Source organism: Panthera uncia (genome assembly GCF_023721935.1).
Source record: "Panthera uncia isolate 11264 chromosome A1 unlocalized genomic scaffold, Puncia_PCG_1.0 HiC_scaffold_17, whole genome shotgun sequence".
Lineage (NCBI taxonomy): Eukaryota > Metazoa > Chordata > Mammalia > Carnivora > Felidae > Panthera > Panthera uncia.
In genome coordinates this window covers 18,157,489-18,177,187 of record NW_026057577.1, presented here as the reverse complement: position 1 = coordinate 18,177,187, position 19,699 = coordinate 18,157,489, and the positions used below count along the sequence as shown (strand labels likewise).

Here is a 19,699-nt window from a genome sequence, read left to right as displayed (position 1 = left end):
AAACCTGTAATAATAGATTTCTTAGTCTTTAAAATATTTTTAACAAATTAGATTTTTTGTTAGAATATTCTCTTACTAAGGATCTCAAACAGTGCTAGTACTCTCCCCTATTATAGCAACTGTCTAACAGTGTTAGAATTGCCTACAACTGTAGCTATTCGCTAGAGCCACAAATTCCAGCCTGCGGACTAAATGTAGCCTGCTGCTTGTTTTGAACAGCCTGCAGACTCAGAATGGTCTTTACATTTTTCCATGGCTGGGGGAAAAAATTAAAAGAGTGATCATATTTTGTGACACATGAAAATTATATGACATTCAAACTGTATTGTTCACAAATAAATTGTGTTACGGATGAATCCACGTTTCTTTGTTTACATATCTCCACGGCTGCTTCATGCTACAAGAGCTGAGTAGTTACGAGAGACCATATGTGGCACTCTTACCCTTTCCCACTGCTGCACAACGCAGCACAAACCACAAACTGCTGGGACTGTCACGCTTCTAAAGCACAGTGGAGTGAGGACTGTGTATTTCAAATGAGACGGCAAAGCAATGTGTTTATTTTAGCACTCTACTGGAGAATACGGTACACTTGGACGTGATCAAAACTACTAGCTTTCTACTGCACTATAACAAATTACCAAAAACTCAATGGCTTACAGCAATACACACTTATTAGTTCACAGTTTCTGTGGATCACAAGTCTGGGCACAGCTCAACCGAGTCATTTGCTCAGGGTTTCACAGGCTTCATTCAAGGTATCAGCTAGGCTGCATTTGTATCTGGAGGCTGACGTAGGAAAGATTTCTCTTCCAAACCCCTACAGATTACGGGCAGAATTCACATCCTTGCCATGGATAAGTAAGGGCCCGTGCTTTTTGCTGGCTCCCAGATGGAGGATACCCTCAGGTCCTACACAGTATACCTACAGGTGCCAGAAGCTATCTACAGTTCATTGCCACATGGGTTTCTCCAACATAGCCACTTACTTCTTTGAGTCCCCAAAAAGAATCTCGAGCTCCAATTTTCTATGTAAGGTCAAATAACCTTCCCTCATACCTAAGTCCCAATCTTTGTACCCTGCTCCAATATGCCAGTTCTCCCAGGTCTTGGGAATCCTTGCTATATCCTTCTAGACCTCTTTGATGCTACCTGCCTACGGAGGATTAGAAAAAAGAAGTCTTGGAACACCGACTAGTTGTGAAGGCTTGGGCAAGGCTTCATCTATGCTTCTCTTATTAACTATAAAATTGAATTACACCAGGAGACTTCTAAGGATACTCTTACATTATGTGCAATATTTTAACTGCCTGTTGAATTTGATGACAAGTACTCTTATATGTAACTTTGTGATCTCTGAACCTAGCACACCACTGGGCATGTAGGACAGTCAAGAGATAGTGCATATTAATAAATGAATTCTTCCTGTCTCTAAACATTTCCAGGTTTCAGTTGCACGATTCCAACTTAGAGCCCTCCCAGTTACATATCAGCAGGCTCCCTAACATCACGCTCTTCGTTCATCTGAAACACCTCAGTGAACCTCATTCTCGTATGCCAGTCAGTGTGCTACCAGAGCTCCCAAGGATCTCCTGGATGAGAGGGCACTCCCTCGCCTGAAGTACTCTGTTAACACTGTCTGCGTTTCTGCTTTCCATACTGACTCATCCTAGCACCAGAGACAAATCGGTTCTGAAAAGTGAAGATATTTTTTCAGCTATAACACCAGTAGACCATGAGTCACAAATCCAAATGTCCAAATGAGTAAGGCAGATAATATACATGGGTGAATCAAGCAGAGAATAAGACAAGAAGAAAAACTGGGGACTAGAGCAAACTGGAAAGCATATCCCCATTCCAAAGGGGCAGCTATTACTCAGCTGTAAACAACTGCTGCCATTCAGGAAGCTAGATGTTCCAATTTTTCCAGAAAATCCAGAAGCCAATATTTTTATGTAAAATTTCTATCGTTGCTATTTGCTGAGCACTTACTATGCTAAGTACTTTAAATAGATGAGCCCATCAATTCTCAAAACTGTAAGTAGGATTACAATGAACCCCTACTTTTACCAAGAAGGAAACAAACATGTAAAGAAATCGCACGACCATGACCAGCATCAACAAGTCTGTATGTGCGTGGTATAGCTAGAACATGATGAACAAAAAGTAGAATTCCTGAGTTCATGTTATTATCCACTTTACCTCCTAGTGTATAGCCGGTACCTTTCTATCTGGATCTGCAGCATGGGACTGCTCCCTTTTGCCAGCCTATATTCTCAGTATCTACAGCACCTCAATGTTGCCAGATCATAACCTGAACCAACCTGGGGTAGAGGAGGGAACTCGCCATTCAACAAGCCCCGCAAAACTCACCATTCAACAAGCCACAGAAGACAACAGGTGAGGGAGCCTGGGTGGCTCAGTCTATGACCCTGATTAAACAACCCTGTACAAAGGAATTTTCTTTTCCCCTTTTATAACTTACTGACAGGTTGTGTTTTTTTTTTAATGTTTATTCATTTATTTTGAGAGAGAGCACACGTGAGCAAGGGAAGGGCACAGGGAAGGGCAGAGAGAGAGAGAGAGAGAGAGAAAGAAAGAGAATCCCCAGCAGGCTCCGCACTCGCCAGTGCAAAGCCTAACTCAGGGCTCGATCCCATGAACCGTAAGATCATGACTTCAGCCAAAATCAAGAGTCAGACGCTTAACCGACTGAGCCACCGAGGCACCTCGATTGACAGGTTTTTAATTTCTCCTCAAGAAAAAAAAGTGGTATTGAAAAATTCAAATATTAGAATATGAGGCAAGAGACTAATACATCTTTGCTTTTAGCAAATATAGTCATTAACTTAATAAAAATGTTAATTCTACCGTGAATAAATACATAACTCATCCTAAAATAACTAAAAAATATTGTCAAAACTTGATAAGAATATTTCAAGTTATTGAAAAGTAAAGTATTAAGTGCTTCTACAAATCATAGTTTTTGTTCTGTTTTGGTTTGGTTTATTTTGAATGACAACAGAGTCCACCAACACTGGAAACAGTTGTAGAATTCCTAACCTGGACTCCAGGGACCTCCTGAGCATGAAGACAGAATCCACAGTTTGCAACAGATCGTCAGAACATTATATGATCCTAAAAAAGTTAAGAACCACTGAAAAGTGTATTGTTATTTTCTCACTAAATTACTTTATAGGTACATTTTCAGGAACAATCTATCCTAAAAACCAGATAACACCTGTACTTTATTAAAAAGCCAACCTTGTTATCGAACTGAGGGCAGTTTTCAATATACACACCACAAAACAACTGAGAAAAATTTCAAGTGAGGAAATCAAGCGAAAAGTTAAGTCACGTTAGAAACAGAACTATGTGGGGGCGCCTGGGTGGCGCAGTCGGTTAAGCGTCCGACTTCAGCCAGGTCACGATCTCGCGGTCCATGAGTTCGAGCCCCGCGTCAGGCTCTGGGCTGATGGCTCGGAGCCTGGAGCCTGTTTCCGATTCTGTGTCTCCCTCTCTCTCTGCCCCTCCCCCGTTCATGCTCTGTCTCTCTCTGTCCCAAAAATAAATAAAAAACGTTGAAAAAAAAATTTAAAGATGCCTTATTTAATACATGTTATTAAGTCATTAACATTGAACTCAGAGCCAACAGCACTAAAACTCATACCTCCATGAAGCCCATGTAACATACTTTTCTCCATAAAGCATACGACAACCTTTTGGAGTTCAGGAACACCAGAGAGTACTTCGGTGCTACACTGGGGGCCATTTTAAGCAGCAAAATCCAAAGGCCTCAAAAATGCACCAAAAAGCAAAAGAAGGTAGAACATCACCTTGTTCAATTTTAGGTGGGAACATGCACATCAGGTACTTTGAATTTTTTGCCACTCCGTGCATGTGAATATCCGTGAATGCCTGGAAAAGCACCAAGAATGTGGATTTGAGGGTTACAAATAAATGTTAGCAAGGAGAGAAAACTGCAAATATAGAATCTGGTAATCATGAGGATCAGCCCTAACTGATGAGGAGAATATTCTCTTTAAATACATTCCCATCTAATGAGTAAGAAATGACAGAATTCCAATACCATCATTATGCAACTCCTAATGAACTAATGGAAGTAGGAAAGTACCAACTGCTGCTAACTTCACAAAAAGAAAGACAACCTTTGAGCTTCCTGATGGAAGAAGAGAACTGATGAAACCTCTCCACCTTACAACCAATTTAAAGGAAAGACAAGATGCAATGTTTTTACTATTCAACTTTGAGACAACCCGTTTTTTAATCTGATGTCCTCAACGGAAGGAGATTTTATGCAACTCAGTCTCCCCATTGTCTAATATAACACATAATACAGAGCAGACATTTGTTAAAGGCCTAGTGCAGAAATGAGTGAATGAATGAATGAATGAACGAACGAACAGAGAAACTACCTCTTGCAAGGTCAGGAATGTTAATTTCTAAGATCATATCTTTTTCAAGGAGAGACTGAAAGAAAAAGGTATGGACAGGCAGGCAATTTATAGCTCTAAGAGGTACTACAAGGAGAGTAACACCTCACAAATCAAAGGTCATTTATACTGTGATTTCAACTCTCCAAAACAGAGCTATGAACCAGAGGAAAAAAATTTACTTAAAGGAGGTCACAAAATGTGTACTCTGCTCATTAAACAAAAAGAGCCCCTAAACTATATTTTACCTTAATTTTAAAATAATCCTGATCAGTTTATTATTAGAAATCAAACATAAAAGGAAAAATTGAAGTGACTAGTCAAAACATGACAGAGAACCAAGAAGACAACTTTATACACCTCAATAGATTCACAGTCTATGCATAACAGCACACTAAATGATGTGCAAAATGAGAACCCTGACTCAGCAAGATCTGAGTATGTTTAGAAAACACTGAGAAGTGTACTTGAAAAGGTTACCGCTTGAAAAAATACTAAAAGAAAACATTTTAGTATAAATTCAATCTTCTAATTGGTCTAACAGGCCAGTGACTAATAATGCCAGATAAATGAGAAAGTACTTCAGAAAAGTCAGTAGCTGTTTCATATGTAGTTCTCATAATGAAATTATATTTTTCTTCCTGACTATAGCGCCAATTTCCTAATTTAGAAAAATATAATTACAAGTAACAGCCTCATGTAGGCAAAGGTCACAAAATTAAAAGGTTCATTCAAGGGAATCAACGTTTGAGAATTTTATTTCGGAAGCTAATAGTGTCAATTTTCATCATAGCAAGAACTTGACGTTGTAACTGACAGTAAATCATGAACAACCAAGTCAACTTCTACACAATTTTAGAATGAAACATGCAACAAGTGATAGAAAATCTTAAACTACCACTTCTCCAGACTAAGGATTTGTTTCGGCCCGGACCAAACCAAGAGAATCCTTCTCAAAATTAAGGGCAAAAGCCTGAAGAGAGAGACACAGAATTAAAGACACTTAGGCCCCAATAGGAACACTAGGGTTAAGGTCTAGTGTTTCTTACGGAGATCGGGGCTCTCTTACCTGAGCAAGAAAGAAAAGTTCCAAAACATAATGAAGACTGCATGCCCTAGAAACTGAACCCCCCCCCACCCCAATCACTATCTATCTGATAGGTTTACAGCAATAAAAATATCACGTTCAAAACTATGTTATTGTCATGATGTTCTGGTATGCAACCAAGTTCACAAGCTAATTACTAAAAAATAATTCAATATGGCAATTTTAAATTTTAGGAATTGCTTATTACTAGACCTCGTCTATATTCTGGTGGGAATGCAAAAGGGCATACAGCTGCTTAGGAAAATTGGGGCAGTTTCTAATACACTTACACACACACACACTTCACTTATGACCCAACAATTCCAACCCTAGAAATTTACCAAATGACATGAAAACTTAAATTCACCAAAACGAAAAAAAAAAAAAAAAAAAAAAAAACTGCACACGGGTGTTTGGGGCAGCTTTATTCCTAACTGCCAAAATCGGGAAACTTAACGCTTCGCACAGTGAATGGATAAACATGCTGAGGTACATCCACATGAGGGAATACTGACCAGCAGCAAAAAGAAATGACACAGGCTTCACCACGGATGAATCTCAAATACACCATACGAAGTGGAAGAAGCTAGCTTCAAAAGGCTACGTACCACAGGCCATTCTGACAAAGTCAAAATTAAAGACACCAAGAAGAGACCAGGGATTGCTAGTGGCTGGGAGTGGGGAAAGGAGTTGACTACAAGTGGGGCAGCAGGAGGGAATATTTTGGACTAATGGAATTGTTTTGTGCATCAATTATAGGGGCAGTGAATTTTAGCGTGCAAAAATTTAAGAACAGGAGAAACAGGAGTGCCTGGGTGGTTCAGTTGGTTAAATGGCCCACTCTAGATTTGGGCTCAGATAATGAGCTCAAGGTTTGTAAGGCCCACGTTAGGCTCTGCACTGACAGCGAGGAACCTGCTTGAAAGTCTGTTTCCTGGTCTTGCTACCCCTCCCCCCAACACGCACACTGGCTCTCTCTCTCGATAATAAATAAACATTTTATTTATCAATTTTTTTAATGTTTATTTATTTTTGAGAGAGACAGAGTGCAAGAGGGGGAGGGGCAGAGAGAGAGACGGAGGCACAGAACCCGAAGCAGGCTCCAGGCTCTGAGCTACCAGCACAGAGCCGGAGGCAGGGCTCGAACGCATGAACCATGAGACCATGACCTGAGCCGAAGTTGGACGCTCAACGGACTGAGCCACCCAGGGGCCCCAATAAATAAACATTTTTAAAAAGAGAAAGAAAAAACTGTATCTAATGTAAAAAATACCTTGGGAAAAAATCAGAATTAAGTGAAATGCTCAAAAAATTGAGTATTTCCTTTAAGTTTTCCAGGTAGCCCATAAATGCATTTAATGTCAACTTCCACCATTTAAAAAAAAAGAAAGAAAGAAAGAAAAACCTTTCTATAAAGTATTTCTCTACTTTTAAGCCTGAGTAACAAAGTCAGATGCTTGTGTTTGTTGCTTTACTTAAAGGAGAACCAATGTATTTGTTAGAGATATCTCATACGACTCTGATGATTCAGACTAAAGTGGTTTGGAGTGAGCACGGTGCCTCTGGAGGCATTTAATCAAGGTTCTTCCATGTTAAATCTCCCTAATAAAAAAGATAAAATGATCAATCCATTCATTCAACAAAAGAGCAATCACAAGAGGCCTACCATGTGCCAAAACAGGAAGTCAAATGGCACCCAAGACCATCACAATCCCTGCCACATCACACAGCTTAAACAAATAATAATATAAAGATGATATGAACATGAGAATTATAGTGCTTTCGGAGCACACAGCAAGGGAACATAAGTTCTGTAAGTTCTGTATCTCCCATTAGGATCTACACCTTAAAACGCCTACTATCTTGGTGAACTCAGAAACACAGCTAAAAGCGCATGCACCAGAGTGGTCACTACCCAATCACCCCTCGATATTTAGGGAGGGAAAGCAGGCAAAGACCATGTCCACAGAATACTATCTAGCAGTGCAGTCATCACTCCCCTACAGTAAGGTCCTCTCCAGGGAACTACCAGATATGCATAGTTGTCACCTTCCCACCAGCAGGGAACTTTCCCTAATTCACAATACCATAATCATGAACTTCTCTTGTTGAGAAGTATTATTTTCAAGGGTGCAGGGAGGGTGAAATAATAAAGAAAAGGAGAGAAAAGAAAAGAAAAAAACTAGTAAAGATGCTGGGGGGCAAAAAGCCTGAGTTAAGTATATAGATTTTTGCAGTGAGGTCTTAAAAACAAATTAAGGAAGTTTAAGGAAACTAAAACAGAGGCATTACAACCACACCCCTGCTTCTTTCTGTTATGAAAAAGGAAGCCAAGATATGTAAAAAGAGGGCTGCCTGCAGGTGTTTTGGCATGAAGTTACCAGGCACAGAGGTAAAATTACATAACCCCAAGGACTAAAAAGAGTGTGTGATGAATACTCAGCTATGCCAGTTACCAGAAACATTTTCCATCCCAAGCATCCTAATTACACAATGCTTCTGGGACCACACTGGGGCCCACAGGACCAGGGTTAATAACTCAGTGCCAAAAAAACAGAAAAGCTTCCAACAACTGTTAAACAAACATGAATTAAAATAAAGTGCCTCTTGGCATGTATAGATTTATAAGAGCAGAAGAGCGAGAGAAATTTACTAGCAACTTACTGAAAGTCCATTTCAGAGGAATGAGATACTGAGTAGGTTCTATCAAGAAGCAAGAAGTGGAAACAAATTAATGCAGTTCCACAGGCCCTTTTCCAAAGTTCTTGCAGTCAAACGTGATTGGGAATTCTGAATTCTAGGGGCGTCTGAAGGGTGATACATGTGTATGCACCATATATTCTGTGCAAAGGCCGGGAAGATACAGGACAGAACATTATAATCAGACACTTAACTATTTCTGCACTGAAACCTACAAATTCATGAAAAAGAGACACAACAGTTCAAAACAAGTTTCATGGAAAAAAACACAATTTGTGCCAAACATACAAGAAAATATTTTTGGTTTTCAAAGCACTCTGGATGTTAGAATAGTTGATACGAAATTACGGTCCCCTAGAATGGTAGCCATTACTCAATTACTAATTGTATATACAAAATGTTACCGGTAACCTCACTGTCATGTGCTGGTTTTCTTGTGGAATTTTGGTGAACACAAAATAATTCTACAAGTCTTCTTCAGGTTCACACAGAACATGTCCTATATACTCTAGCCACTCCTAATTTTTTTTTTTTTTTTGAAAGAGAAAAGGTGGGGAGGAGCAGAGAGAGATGATAACAGAGGATCTGAAGTGGGCTCCATGTTGACAGCAGAAAGGCTGATGCAGGGCTCAAACTCACAAACTATGAGATTATGACCTGAGCTGAAGCCACATGCTTAAGCGACTGAGCCACCCAGGCACCCCCACTCTTAAATTTCTTTACCACAAATTCTCCTACTAGAGCAGTTTACAAAATATCTAACCCTTAAATTTACAGAGGAACTGCTAAATCCAATTTTGCCACCATGAAAGCCATGTTCTTTGAATGGAATTTAACATAATGAATTCATTATAAAACGGCTTGTTCTCATTTTGCCACAAAAGGCTATAACTGGTAAAGGGGTCTGTGACCTAGGAAGCTGCAGCAAATGAGTCACAAAAAAGGACCCTGATATGTCATAAACGACAAGATACAATAACCAGAAAACCCTATTATCATAGTGCATTTATATGTACACAGTTACGGACTATGTACAATACAGACAACATACTACATACACAATATACTGTTACTGAAGTAAACTGTTTCCACTTGGGGGAACACACATATTCCTCATCAACAAGGGTATGAAAGAGAGTAAAGCAGAAGTGCAGCTACACTAAACTATTAAGACCTCTTCCATCCTGATGCCCCAGGAAAAATACAACTCAATGATATTATAAATATATGCTAAAACTAACACATCTTTGATGAGCAACAGTTCTTGCCTTCTTATACTTTACATAACTTTAAAAAGTAGACTGTTTTTACCACTTAGGTTTCTTAACATTTTCAGGGGCATCTGAGACGATGCCTTAAATTATTCTTGATAAATCTCCCTTTAACAAATTTTCCAAACTTTAAAAATCCTCTAATTTTGCTGCTGGACTTAGCAACAATTGCTAATAAGCAATGAATACAATGGCATCCCTAAGGATTCTGGGTATGAAACTATAAAGAGAAGTTGCTATTAACCTGGTCCTCTTGCAAATGTCCGTGCATTTCTTGTCTCACTTTCACACCCCATCCCAATTAAAAAGGGAACTTCAAATTTAAGAGCTAAGGGATATGTATAAAGACAAGGAGGAATCAGTCATTGTCAAACCCTGCAGCACATTGGAATCACCTGTAGTAACCTAAAATGTAACAATGTCCTGGCCCCACTCCCCAGATTCAGATACCAATTAGCAGGGATAAAAGCCCAGTATCTACCATTTTAAGGTCCCCAAAAAACGTTAATGTGAAGTCAGGGCTGAGAGCCACTGGTATACACTGCCTTTTCCACAAATGCTTTCTCTTATTTTTAAAAAAAAATTTTTATAATGTTTATTTTTGAGAGAGAGAGAGAGAGAGAGAGAGAGACAGCATAGGTGGGGGAGGGGCAGAGAGCGAGGGAGACACAGAATCCGAAGCAGGGTCCAGGCTCTGAGCTGTCAGCACAGAGCCCAAAACGGGGCTCAGGAGCTGTGAGATCATGACCTGAGCAGAAATCGGACGCTTAACCAACTTGAGCCACCCAGGCTCGCCTCTCTTATTTTTAACTCAGTGGTAATACTCCCTACAGCAAAGGCTGCAAGCATTATCTTTAAAACTACCCATTTTTCTTCTCATTTCCTCGGTCACAGAAAAAAAAAAAAATTACTGATTTTCAATTGGAAAATTTTAAACAAGTGCATATAGTAAAATTCACTTCGACTTATCTCATATTGTCATTCCCAACAATCAGGATTTTAGTTTTCAGTCAGTCCATGAGTAGCTGGTAACTGGAATGTGTATAAATAGCATAGCATACAATATACATACATACAGTACACATGTCAGTTACCAACCTTAACAGATTATCAGAAAATAAATCAAAATCAAAGGAATGATTTCGAAGAGCTGATTACATTTTGATATTTCATTAAGTACAAATATTTTCAGAACCCCAATGTATAACGGAATATGAGCCACAATATGCCCTGACACTCACGTGAAAGAAGAAAGAACCCAGTAAATAATCTACCATTTTTAAATGAATATTGCTATTACAAGATTCCACATCTGTAAGATGTATATTTTCGATTCATATTGTTTTCATATCTCTAGAATAAAAGCACATAAAATAATATTAAAATCGTATTAAAAAATCTTATAAAAATCTGCATCTACAAACACCAGTATTTAAAAATGTCGCCAACAACTGACATGTACTGCTTCCACCTCCAAAACAATACTAATTAACGTCTGCTCTTCACATGAGGATTTTGCTAAAAGCTCTTGTAGGCATGTATTTGCACACCATAAAACTAGTGGAATACCAGGAATTTTCTCTATTCTCAGCCTATGACATTACCTGCTATGTTTGCCTACCATTTGAAAATATTCATTGCTAGACTATAATATAAGTATTTCACAAAAATAGAAAACAGACATGACATAGACTGGCTATATGGGGAAAAAAACATTTTCACTTCCCTTTTTACTAGAGGGAAACTGTGACTTCACCTCTGACTCTAATACAACATACTCTAAATCAATGCCAAGTACACCACCTGAAATTTAAACAAGTTAAAAAAATAGGTAACACAATTATTACAAAATATTCGTAAGTCTGCTTTTATACTATTCGCTTGCATCACAAAAGGTATTACATGGCCAAATTCAACTTATAATTTTAAGGTAAATAATTTGAATAAGTACAATTCTAAAAGCAAAGCAACTTCTAAAAGCAAAGTATGAGTACATTCCAGGCACACTTCACTCAAGATAATATACAATAAAAGCAAAATCATATGTTAAAATCTAAGTTGGTGGAAAACATCCTACCCCAGGATTCTATTTTTTTCCTCCTCAAAAAAAAAAAATAAATAAATTAAAAAAAATAAAAAAATAAAATTACTATTTTTCCCTGATGGCAAAAATAATGCATATTATAGCAGAAAATCCAAACGATACAGAGACACATAAAGAGTATAAAAATTAAAATCATTCTAAATGTCACTATTCATAAATAACTGCCATTAACATAAATATCCTTGCAGAGAATGGATGGATTTACTCTGTATATTCACAACTGCAACAATTACAATGACCAGAATTACAACGGTCAAAATCCTTCATATATACATACACATATCTCAATATACATGTACAATACACACACACACACTCTATATATATTACAGAAACAGAAACTTTTAAGATAACAACTTTCTTGAACTTAAAAATATATGTTATTCTACTTCTGCATTTTTATTTAAGCAGGCCAGTTTGGAGGTTACGTGTGTGTGTGTGTGTGTGTGTCTGTGTTGCTGTGCTTCAGGGAAGATTTAAAAATCTGTTTGCTTTATTTAAAAAAAAATCCTCTAGCTAAAATTTTCCAAAGCCTGGAAACATATATCTGTACTAACAGCAGCTGGCTGACGGCTTTCCAGAACTAGCCCATGGTCCCAAGCAAAACTGCAAAGCAGACAAATGTTTTCATGGCGTCCCACCTCTTGGGTCAGAAAGAACACCTCACCAGCAAGTAGCATAGAAGAGTCCACCCACCAGGCATGTGACTTGAGCATTTCACTCAAACTGTCCCAGGATTCATTTCATTACATTTCAATTCCAAAATTCTGTGATTTTCCCCTGCCTCCCCATGCCCCCACCAATTTTTTTTTTTTTTTTTTTTTTTTTGCTTTTCTCAAGATGGGTAAAAACTATCCTTTCCTCCTATCTTACTATGATTCCATGATTCAAGTCGAACCCTTCCTCTGACTGATAAACTCCCATTTCCCCAAGATACCTACTGTCCTCTAGGTGTGACTAAAGAAATGCGATGAGATCAAAAGCCTGGGCAATGTGCAATTTTTGGAGAGGAGAGAGGGCAGCGACTCAGAAAAATATTTCTAAATAAGTTCACAGGTACAAATTTTAATTTAAAGTTATAATAGTTTTATGAGTTTCAGGGAAAAAAGGTACAATGTTACAACTTAGATAACTGATTTTATTGACTCAAAGTTAGTCAGTATGAAAACTAACAGTGTTTTAGCTCCTAAAATATTCATACCTGAGCATATTTAAGATAGCAACATAGAAGCAGCTCTCTAATCTTTCATCCGTTACATTTGTACAACCCTTTAAAGTTCAAAGTGCATTTATATGCATTATTTATTTTCATTCTCAAAACAAGTAGATGCAGTGGTCACTATTGATTGCCTCTTTAACAGATCCATTTGCTTCCATGTTCTTCTTTCCCACAACTTTTAAAAATATCCACCCTTTGGAGCACCTGGGTGGCTTAGGCGGTTAAGCGTCCAACTTCGGCTCAGATCATGATCTCACAGTTTGTTAGTTTGAGCCCCACGTCGAGCTCTGTGCTGACAGCTCAGAGCCTGGAGCCTGCTTCAGATTCTGCGTCTCTTTCTCTCTGCCCCTCCCCGGCCCGCTCATGCTCTCTCTCTCTCTCTCAAAAATAAACATTAAAAGAAAATTAAAAAAATATATAAACATCCGCCCCTCACCATGTAACTCAGGAAAATGTGACCCCATTCCCTATGGCAGGGGATATATCCTGATTAACAGAAGCCAGCCATGATAACCCCATTCCCTTTGTCATGACTGGCGAGGAAGTACACATGACCTAATTCTGGTCAATAAAACATGAAAGGAAAAGTATGCTGGTGAGCTTGTGCAAAACATTTCCTGGCCAATGCATGTCTAGATGTGATCTTGCTACCACCCTGAGGATGAATCCAACACAAAGAGAAGAGCAGAGCCAAAAAAATCACTGAGAGGCAGACCAAAGCTCTGAAAAACTAACCTAGCCTACCTCAGTATTTCAGTGTTCCATATCAGAAACTACCTACTGCCTTTCAGGCAGTATAATGAGGCAACACCAAGATAAACAGTCTACCCCATTTGTCTTTTCCTCCCCAACCTGGACCTCCTTTCTTATACCTAAAAGTTTTCCTTTTTACTTGAGCTGAGCTAGACAAGACAGGAGGACAGCTCTTCTAAGCTGCTAGGCCAGCCAGCATGCTTTGTACCAAGCTCAAGGGCTCCTGCTACACCTCAAGGGTATGGCATTTCCTCTTCCCAGGGACAACTTCCTCTACCAATTCACTCCAGCAGTCCCTACACAGGCTGAGCAGATGTTAGGATTCTAAGAAGGCTCCTCTCTACATAAAAACTGAAAGGAAGAATACGAAATCAGATCAGGGACCATATAGGGAAATATGGGAGAACTGCAGCTTGATCACCTGACTACATAATTAAACAATTTACCCTGAGGTCTGAATGAATACAGCCAGGAATACGAGAATTTCTTTCTTTTTTATAAGAGGATGCTATTAAATCAATCTCTAAGAGAGAGCATAAGCTAGATGATATAATAGAAGCAGATACCCTCTTTAATATATTAACCAAGAGCTCCTAAGCTAAAAAGGGGATCATTAAAAAATCTACATCTTAAACATTTTATGGCAAATAAAATATAAAAATGTACATTCCCAAGACAATCTTTGAATGTAAGGCCAAGGCCTTTCCTTCAAGTATGGATGGATGTACAGACTGCAGTTCTATTTTGTCTTTCTTGAGAAAACCACACCTACTATAAATCACCTGTGATTTCCAGTTTCTGTTTCATAAACATAGAAAGACATCTCACAGAGCTTAAAAGCAATCATTATAGAGTTTTTTTGAGATTTTTAGGGTGTTTTCCCCTAATTGTTTAAAAAGTTCTGGGGCGCCTGGGTGGCTTGGTCGGTTGGGCGTCCGACTTCGGCTCAGGTCATGATCTCACGGTCCGGTCCGTGAGTTCGAGCCCCGCGTCGGGCTCTGTGCTGACAGCTCAGAGCCTGGGGCCTGTTTCAGATTCTGTATCTCCCTCTCTCTCTGCCCCTCCCCTGTTCATGCTCTGTCTCTGTCTCAAAAATAAATAAACGTTAAAAAAAAATTTAAAAAGTTCTTACCCACACCTACATTCCCCTATAACTTTTGCCTCCAAAGTTCACTGAATAATGTTTCATTCAACTACGTAATTAAGACATCAAGTACAACTGCCATCAACAACTTGTTGGGTGCAAACACAAATAATTCTTGGTAAGTATCAAATAACTAGTGGGATTAAAAGTGCAAAAACAAGGGTGCCTGGGTGGCTTAGTCAGTTAAGCATCCAACTTTGGCTCAGGTCATGATCTCATGGTTCGTGGGTTCAAGCCCTGTGTCGGACTCTGTGCTGACAGCAAGGAGCCTGGAGCCTGCTTTGAATTATGTGTCTCCTTCATTCTCTGCCCCTCCAATGCATGCACTCTGTCTGTCTCTCTCAAAAAATAAACATTTTTTTTTTTTTAAAAAAGGAAAGAAAGTAAAGTTCATAAACAAACTAAAGAGGGGCACCTGGGTGGCTCAGTTGGTAGAGCATTCAGCTCTTGGTCTGGCTCAGGTCATGATCTCATGGTTCATGGGATCAAGCCCTGCATCAGGCCTCTGCACTGACAGCATGGAGCCTGCTTGGGATTCATTTTCTCCCTCTCTCTCCCTCTCTCTCTCTCTCTCTCTGATCCTCCCCTTCTCGCACTCACACCCTCTCTCTGTCAAAATAATAAAACACTAAAAACATATTAAAAAAGGGGCACCTGGGTGGCTCAGTTGGTTAAGCGGCTGACTTCAGCTCAGGTCAGGATCTCACAGTTCATGAGTTCGAGTCCCGCATGCAGCTCTGTGCTGACAGCTCAGAGCCTGGAACCTGTTTCAAATTCTCTGTCTCCCTCTCTCCACCCCTCCCCCACTCACACCCTGCCCCTCTCTCTCTCTTTCAAAAATAAACATTAAGAAAAATGTTTTTAATATTAACAAAAAACACTAGAGCCTAGTCTACTGCCATTCGATGTAGCATGGGCATCAAGCAGTAAATGAATGAATTCTTCTGAGTGGGTTTGAACAGGTAGGGTTAAGAGAGTCTCCTGCAACAGTAGGCTGTTCCCAAGAGTCTCTGCCTATTCTAGCCACCAATCAACCTTCTAACAACTCATCTGTATCTTAAGAAAAAGGCTATTCTGAGATTTTACTTAATTCCAGTGAAAGCTGTAAAAACAAATGTGGATGTGATTTAGGCATATGTGGACATGACTTAGCTATGGATTTCCACGAAAGTAAGTTATAACTGTATGATACATCTATCATTAGTAAAGGAAATGACCAAAGTGTGTGTCTTTTCTACCAAATACATACCCACTTCAAGATCATTGTCAAGAATTCTTTTCTCATTAAAAAAAATGATGGGCAGGGACTGGCAGGAGAGAATATAACCAGTCACTTACTATAGTTTAAGGACAAATCACCACACACCTTCCTGAGCTCCCCTTACAGGAGGAAACCCAAACATTTATGGTTTCTAAATCCCAGCTTTGAGCGAGGAGCTAGAAAAAACATGCCTAATAGCAGGCTCCAAAGTGTCTGCAAAACTTATCTGTCCTCACATGTCTCTCTCATTCCTTATTTTCTGAGTAATACAGAGCCTTTCCAAACTCACTTCACATTAACAGATAATACACACTTGATTCTACACATTAATAATCCCAAATACAGTTCTGTCCTAGAGACTGTCACTAAAGTATACTCTGAAGTAGCTTTTGTCGGCAGAACCATTCTGTCTGTTCCTATAGAATCTCTATAATTAGAGAACTACAGACACCTCAAAAACTGCCATTTCCAAAAAAGAAGTTACATTTTGAAGAACTGACACCCAGAAATACACTAACAACACCAATCAATACCACTAAGCACCAACCACTCAAGAAAACACAAAGAGGATGGAAAATTATAAAAACAACAGATCGGTGAGTTTAAGACTCTGAAGTCAGAAAAAGAAAATGATTTAAATACGCACTCTGCTAGATCTTAAAAAGGTTGCCTAAACTCTGGATGACCATTTCCTAATGTCAAAAACAAGGGTTATACACCATCTAACAAATAGAGTTGTCTTAACAGTATGATCTATATACTCCCTCTACAAAGTAGGCACTTAATAAATTTTAACAGGTATTAGTGTTGTCACTGGAACGTTCAAGACAATACAGATTCAGTTATAATGTTAATCCTTTTTGGAAACCTAGAGGGCAATAGTTAGTAAAACCCATCAAACAATTTTCCTCGTGAGTATACACAGACTTAAATACTGTTACCGTGAGGGTAGTATTTTTTGAAGCACTTCTTTGATAGGGATAAATTTAGGGGTTAAATTATTTTAGGGCCATTTAATATTTAAGATAACTAAAAACCTTATACATATTACCCAGAACTGTGGACATTTCCCATTTTATCATTTCACTGTTATGGTCAATTCTCTTTGTACACAGATTCCTTACATTTCAGTTTACTCATGATGAATCTCACTACGAATGTATTAACAATAATCTAACTCTCCAATGACCTGTGTTTTGCTTTGTTGTTTGATATTTCAGCATTCCCAAGGGGTACCTGGGTGGCTCAATCAGTCAGGCGCCCGACTTCAGCTCAGGTCATGATCTCATGGTTCACGGGTTCGAGTCCAGCGTTGGGCTTTGGGCTGACAGCTCAGAGCCTGGAGCCTGCTTTGGATTCTGCCTCTCCCTCTCTCTCTGCCCTCTCACACTCACTCTTGCGCTCTCTCCCTCTTTCTCTCTTTCTCTCTCTCTCTCTCTCTCTCAAAAATAAACACTTAAAAAATTTAATACTTCAGCATTCCCTCTATAGTTTGATACATCCTTTTGGGAAACCCTCTGAAATTTAAACAACCACTTGTTCCATTCTGAAAATCTCTTAATCTATAAACTACACTAGAATAATAGTCTATTGCCAGTATGCAGGGGATTACAGAGGGGATAGAGAAATAAACAGAGAGCTGCCCATTTCTTCCAAAGGCACATTTTTCACAGCCTGGATTCATTTCATATAAAACCAATTACCAGATTACCAGACACACCCATACTCAAGTTCAAGTAAAGAAACAGGACAAAGCCAGGTATGAAGTGTTTTAGATTACATACTTTTTTGCTTTCCTCCCATCAGCAGGAATGGTAACAACTTGATTATTCTGTTATAGTTTGTTTCCTTCAACTTACCATCCTTATTTGCCGACCTACTTCCTCTAAGCATAAAATCTGTACATTTGGACCTTTATATCTCAAACTGACTCATTTTTAAATACAAGGCATTCTGGACTTCCATGGCCTGATATCCACCTATTTTCACAGCTTCCTCTCCCACACAGACCTCGTGGCACAGCAGCCTCATGACCAGACCAACAGGCCCTATAATACCCAACCACACACACATACACGAAGCCCCCGTTTTGTCCCTTAACATATTTTAATGCCCAAATGGAGTGTTAGCAGCTCTAAAGTCATTCATAATTCCTCACTCAAAAATTAGTATTTCTTTGTCTCTCATACACACACACACACACACACACACACACACACACACACCATGCTTCCATTCACCTCTAATAAATCCCACAGGTGTCCTGTGTTGCAATTATCTCTGCATGTCCGAGTCTCCCTTTAAGACAGCTACAGGGTCTGACTCATCTTCATAGTCGACCCACTCTTCCATTCTAACCACAGAGTAAAGGTCCTTTGTACATGGTTAAGGTCCAGGTTGAACTACACTATTCCTTGATTTTAATCCCAGGCATTTTAGTTGAAGGAATAAATGAAGAGCCTGTGTTGAAGATTTTGTTAACGGTTACCGCTTGGAAATCTAACAATGAAAATGTCAATAATTACATAATACATTAATGTTTGCATTGATGAATAGCAGAGGAGGGCAAAGAGCACAATAAATCATCCCTGAAGATGATCATTTTCTAAGATCCCCTCCCGTCAAATGTCTCATATATATCAACATTAAAATGAACCTTTCTGTCCCCATTCTAATAAAAACTACTACCTGATGCATTTCCAGAAATGCAAGCTCCCTGTAAGCAAATGAGTCTGTACACTTCAGAGAATCTATGCCAATGCAGTTTATTTGGTATCTTTCTTTCAATGCCCATAAATACAATTTTCACTTTATGTCCAACTATAAAAGCTAATATATACAAAATACAGAACACGGTTGGAACAAAGTTTGGGAATAGTTATGAAATACACTAAGCACATCTCTCCACCCCACCCCCCCAAAAAGTTATTAAGAATGTCACAAACTGTAACTGATTTTTGGTGGAAAACGTTTTCTTAAACAGGCCTCATAATCTTTCTAATCCTGCCTTATTCTTACAATGTGTGTTTTCTTCCACTCTCTATTTACAGGGAAAGCAAATATTCCTCACAAATACATACAAGGCTTTAAAAAGTAGGTATTTTCCATTTTAAAAAGTATCCTAAGTATTCCTTAGATGGAGCTCAACATCTTCTCCTCTCTGGGGGCAAATGTCATTCACAAGAAGCAACTGCACAGGAAATAAATACTGACTTATTTTCTTCACTTACTAAAAATAAGTAGGTTTCTAGTTTTCCAATTAAAGTCGACGTTCTAAAACAAAAGGTTAAAAAGGGGTCACTTACTGGCCAGCCTGGGTCCTCATTACAACAGTTACAACTAATTCGCACAGTGTAGCAACAGTAGCCATCTCCCACACACACTCTCCCTGGCTCTCTCCCACCCATTAACTTTTCCTCCTTCCCTGGGGGAACTGGAAGGATCCTAACACAGGCCTAACTGCCCTCACCCCACGAGCACACACACATCTCCATCACCACCCCCCCCCCCCACCGCCCAGAAAAGAAATGTGGGAGCTGTGGACGCTTCCGTGTGTCACTTCCCCTGCATGTGGGATAAACAAACAAACCAGCACGGTAACAGCAGCCAGCAGAGAAATTTTGTTACCCCCCACATATGCCTCGGTTAAGTTTTGAGCTAAGTCGAAAGCTCTATGAAATAGGTAAACCCCGGACCCCCCCCCCCC

General features: G+C 39.2%; 1 protein-coding gene across 6 annotated transcripts in view; it reads right to left on the bottom strand.

The window, feature by feature from the left end:
- Positions 1-19,699, bottom strand: part of CSNK1G3 (casein kinase 1 gamma 3) — a 100,304-nt gene that overhangs the window by 79,603 nt on the left and 1,002 nt on the right. The window lies entirely within an intron of this gene.